Below are 6,000 nucleotides of genomic sequence, written 5' to 3' on the forward strand. Positions count from 1 at the left end.
ATAGCATAGTGAAGTGCTTATTTATATCCCATTATGATTGCAATGTTGAGAGTGTCCACTAGTGAAAGTATGATCCCTAGGCCTTGTTTCCAAATACTGCAATCATCGCTTGTTTCTTGTTTCTTGCATCTTTACTTCCTGCAATATTACTACCATCAACTGCACGCCAGCAAGCACTTTTCTGGCGCCGTTACTACTGCTCATATTCATTCATACCACTTGTATTTCACTATCTCTTCGCCGAACTAGTGCACCTATACATCTGACAAGTGTATTAGGTGTGTTGGGGACACAAGAGACCTCTTGTATCATGATTGCAGGGTTGCTTGAGAGGGATATCTTTGATCTCTTCCTCCCTGAGTTCGATAAACCTTGGGTGATCCACTTAAGGGAAACTTGCTGCTATTCTACAAACCTCTGCTCTTGGAGGCCCAACACTGTCTACAAGAATAGAAGCACCCGTAGACATCAAGCACTTTTCTGGCGCCGTTGCCGGGGAGGAAAGGTAAAAGGCACTCATACTCCGGTCCCAGGTAACTAAGTACTTTTCTGTTGCCGTTGTGTGAGTGCTCGAAGCTATTTCCTTTAGATCCTGCAATTGCATCTTTTTGTTTCTTGTTAAACACTAGTAAGGCATAATGGAAAACATCTGTGAGCTTTTTAAACTATTTCCTGAGTCAAGACATGAATGGTTTAATGCGAAAATTAAAAAACCTATGGAACCTTATTTGCATGCTAGTAGCAATGATATTAGTATGAACGCTTTGAACACCATTGTTGCTAATGATACGGAAAATTCTAAGCTTGGGGAAGCTGGTTTTGATGAGCATGACATTTTTAGTCCCCCAAGCATTGAGGAGAAAATTTTCTTTGATGATACTTTGCCTCCTATTTATGATGATTATAATGATAGTGGTCTTTTGGTGCTGCCTACTATGGAGAGTAAATTTTATTATGATTATACTATGCCTCCTACACTTGATGAGAATAATAATGATAGCTACTCTGTTGAATTTGCTCCCACTACAACTAATAAAATTGATTATGCTTATGTGGAGAGTAATGATACTTTTATGCATGTGAATAAGAATGCTTTATGTGATACTTATATTGTTGAGTTTGTTCATGATGCCACTGAAAGTTATTATGAGAGAGGAAAATATGGTTGTAGAAATTTTCATGTTACTAAAACACCTCTCTATATGCTGAAATTTTTGAAGTTACACTTGCTTTATCTTTCTATGCTTGTTGCATTATGCTTCATGAATTTGTTTACTTACAAGATTCCTTTTCATAGGAAGTGGGTTAGGCTTAAATGTGTTTTGAATTTGCTTCTTGATGCTCTCTTTTGCTTCAACTCTTATTTCTTGAGCTAGCATCATTAAAATTGCTGAGCCCATCTTAATGGCTATAAAGAAAGCACTTCTTGGGAGATAACCCATGTTTTTATTTTACTACAGCACTTTTGTTTTATATTTGCGTCTTGGAAGTTGTTTACTACTGTAGCAACCTCTCCTTATATTTATTTTATTGCATTGTTGTGCCAAGTAAAGTCTTTGATAGTAATGTTGATACTAGATTTGGATTACTGCGCAGAAACAGATTTCTGTCTGTCACGAATTTGGGCAGGGTTCTCTGTAGGTAACTCAGAAAAATCTGCCAATTTACGTGCATGATCCTCAGATATGTACGCAACTTTCATTCAATTTGAGCATTTTCATCTGAGCAAGTTCAGTGTCTCTAAAAAATTCGTCTTTACGGACTGTTCTGTTTTGACAGATTCTGCCTTTTATTTCGCATTGCCTCTTTTGCTGTGTTGGATGGATTTCTTTGTTCCATTGACTTCCAGTAGCTTTGTGCAATGTCCAGAAGTGTTAAGAATGATTGTGTCACCTCTGAACATGTGAAATTTTTGATTATGCACTAACCCTCTAATGAGTTTGTTTCGAGTTTGGTGTGGAGGAAGTTTTCAAGGGTCAAGAGAGGAGGATGATATACTATGATCAAGAAGAGTGAAGAGTCTAAGCTTGGGGATGCCCTGGTGGTTCATCCCTGTATATTTCAAGAAGACTCAAGCGTCTAAGCTTGGGGATGCCCAAGGCATCCCCTTCTTCATCAACAATTTATCAGGTTTCTTCTCTTGAAACTATATTTTTATTCGGTCACATCTTATGTGCTTTACTTGGAGCGTCTGTTTGCTTTTGTTTTTGTTTATGTTTGAATAAATTCATGCTTGTGTGGGAGAGAGACACGCTCCGCTGTTGCGTATGAACACATGTGTTCTTAGCTTTACTCTTAATGTTCATGGCGAAGGTTGAAACTGCTTCATTCATTGTTATATGGTTGGAAACAGAAAATGCTGCATGTGGTAATTGGTATAATGTCTTGAATGATTTGATACTTGGCAATTGTTGTGCTCATATAGATCATGTTTAAGCTCTTGCATCATGTACTTTGCACCCATTAATGAAGAACTACATAGAGCTTGTTAAAATTTGGTTTGCATGATTGTTCTCTAGAGTCTAGATATTTTGTGGTTAAGGTGTTTGAACAACAAGGAAGACGATGTAAAGTCTTATAATGCTTACAATATGTTCATATGTGAGTCTTCCTGCACCGTTTTATACTTGAGTTTGCTTCAAACAACCTTGCTAGCCTAGCCTTGTATTGAGAGGAATTCTTCTCGTGCATCCAAATCCTTGAGCCAAAAACTATGCCATTTGTGTCCACCATACCTACCTACTACATGGTATTTCCTGCCATTCCAAGCAAATACTTCATGTGCTACCTTTAAACAATTCAAAAGCTATTATCTCTTATTTGTGTCAATGTTTTATAGCTCATGAGGAAGTATGTGGTGTTTATCTTTCGATCTTGTCATTTACTTCGAACAGACTTTCACCAATGGACTAGTGGCATATCCGCTTATCCAATAATTTTGCAAAAAGAGCTGGCAGTGGGGTTCCCAGCCCTAATTAATTAACTTGCATTAATAATCCTCTTCACATGCTTTGCCCTGATCTATCAGTAAGCAACTTAATTTTGCAAATAGACACTCCTCCATGGTATGTGAATGATGGAAGGCACCCGAGGATTCGGTTAGCCATGGCTTGTGTAAGCAAAAGGTTGGGAGGAGTGTCATCAATAATGAAACTAAAGTACATGTGTAAACAAAAGAGAAGAGGGATGATCTACATTGCTGGTAGAGATAACGTCCTTCATGGGAGCCGCTCTTGAAAGTCTGGTTGATAAGGTAGTTAGAGTACCCGCTACCATTCGTTGACAACAACAAACACCTCTCAAAACTTTACTTTTATGCTCTCTATATGATTTCAAAACTTGAAAAGCTCTAGCACATGATTTAATCCCTGCTTCCCTCTGCGAAGGGCCATTCTTTTACTTTATGTTGAGTCAGTTTACCTACTTATTTCTATCTTAGAAGCAAACACTTGTGTCAACTGTGTGCATTGATTCTTACATGTTTACCTATTGCATTTGTTATATTGCTTTATGTTGACAACTATCCATGAGATATACATGTTACAAGTTGAAAGCAACCGCTGAAACTTAATCATCCTTTGTGTTGCTTCAATGCCTTCTACTTTGAATCTATTGCTTTATGAGTTAACTCTTATGCAAGACTTATTGATGCTTGTCTTGAAAGTACTATTCATGAAAAGTCTTTGCTATATGATTCATTTGTTTACTCACTGTCTTCATCATTGCTTCGAATCGCTGCATTCATCTCATATCCTTTACAATAGTTTGATCAAGATTATGTAAGTAGCATGTCACTTAAGAAATTATCATTGTTATCGTTTACCTACTCGAGGGCGAGTAGGAACTAAGCTTGGGGATGCTTGATACGTCTCAAATGTATCTATAATTTCTTATGTTCCATGCTAGTTTTATGACAATACCTACATGTTTTATACACACTTTATATCGTTTTGATGCATTTTCCGGAACTAACCTATTGACGAGATGCCGAAGTGTCAGTTCCTGTTTTCTGCTGTTTTTGGTTTCAGAAATCCTAGTAAGGAAATATTCTCGGAATTGGACGAAATCAACGCCCAGCATCTTAGAATTCCACGAAGCTTCCGGAACACCCGAGAGCCACCAGAGGAGAGCCACAGGGGGCCCACACATGGGGCTGGCGCGGCCAGGCTAGGGCCCGTGCCCCCCTATTGTGTGGCGGCTCCGTACCCCCTCCGAATCCGCCTCTTCGCCTATTTAAAGGTCCCTAACCTAAATCTTCGATACGGAAAAGCCACGGTACGAGAAACCTTCCAGAGCCGCCGCCATCGCGAAGCCAAGATCTAGGGGACAGGAGTCTCTGTTCCGGCACGCCGCCGGGACGGGGAAGTGCCCCCGGAAGGCTTCTCCATCGACACCACCGCCATCTTCATCAATGCTGCTGTCTCCCATGAGGAGGGAGTAGTTCTCCATCGAGGCTAAGGGCTGTACCAGTAGCTATGTGGTTAATCTCTCTCCCATGTACTTTAATACAATGATCTCATGAGCTGCCTTACATGATTGAGATCCATATGATGAGCTTTGTAATCTAGATGTCGTTATGCTATTCAAGTGGATTTTACTTATGTGATCTCCGGAGACTCCTTGTCCCACGTGTGTAAAGGTGACAGTGTGTGCACTGTGTGGGTCTCTTAGGCTATATTTCACAGAATACTTATTCACTGAGTTATGATTTGAGTTGGATGTCTCTATGAAATTGTGGTGTGTTAGTACCTCCTATGAATGCTCAAAGTGACAGCGCGGGGTGTTCATTAGTACTTGGGAATACATCTTTAAGGTTTGCCTACATGATGAATTAGAGTTCGTTATCTTGCCAGAGAGTAATTCGGAATAGCATAGTGAAGTGCTTATTTATATCCCATTATGATTGCAATGTTGAGAGTGTCCACTAGTGAAAGTATGATCCCTAGGCCTTGTTTCCAAATACTGCAATCATCGCTTGTTTACTGTTTTACTGCATATTTACTTCCTGCAATATTACTACCATCAACTGCACGCCAGCAAGCACTTTTCTGGCGCCGTTACTACTGCTCATATATTCATTTATACCACTTGTATTTCACTATCTCTTCGCCGAACTAGTGCACCTATACATCTGACAAGTGTATTAGGTGTGTTGGGGACACAAGAGACCTCTTGTATCGTGATTGCAGGGTTGCTTGAGAGGGATATCTTTGACCTCTTCCTCCCTGAGTTCGGTAAACCTTGGGTGATCCACTTAAGGGAAACTTGCTGCTGTTCTACAAACCTCTGCTCTTGGAGGCCCAACACTGTCTACAAGAATAGAAGCACCCGTAGACATCAGAACGCAATGGAGAAAGATCGTCAGAGAGTTCAAAGATTTTGCAGCTGACGCAAGGAACATAAGATTTGGTCTAAGTACAGATGGCATGAATCCTTTTGGCGAGCAGAGCTCCAGCCATAGCACCTGGCCCGTGACTCTATGCATCTACAACCTTCCTCCATGGTTGTGCATGAAGCGGAAGTTCATTATGATGCCAGTGCTCATCCAAGGTCCGAAGCAACCCGGCAACGACATCGATGTGTACCTAAGGCCATTAGTTGATGAACTTTCACAGTTGTGGGGCAGACCTGGTGTACGTGTGTGGGATGAGCACAAAGAAGAGGAATTTGACCTACGAGCGTTGCTTTTCATAACCATCAATGATTGACCTGCTCTTAGTAACCTTTCGGGACAGACAAATAAGGGATACAATGCATGCATGCACTGCTTACATGAGACTGAAAGTATATATTTGGGTAATTGTAAGAAGAACGTGTACCTGGGGCATCGTCGATTTCTTCCCCGAAATCATAACATAAGAAAGAAAGGCAAGCATTTCAACGGCAAGGCAGATCACCGGCCGAAGCCTGCGAAACGTACTGGTGTTGAGGTATTTGATATGGTCAAGGATTTGAAAGTCATCTTTGGAAAGGGTCCTGGCGGACAATCAGTTCCGCAGG

The sequence above is a fragment of the Lolium perenne genome, chromosome 7, assembly GCF_019359855.2.
Source record: "Lolium perenne isolate Kyuss_39 chromosome 7, Kyuss_2.0, whole genome shotgun sequence".
NCBI classification, from domain to species: Eukaryota; Viridiplantae; Streptophyta; class Magnoliopsida; order Poales; family Poaceae; genus Lolium; species Lolium perenne.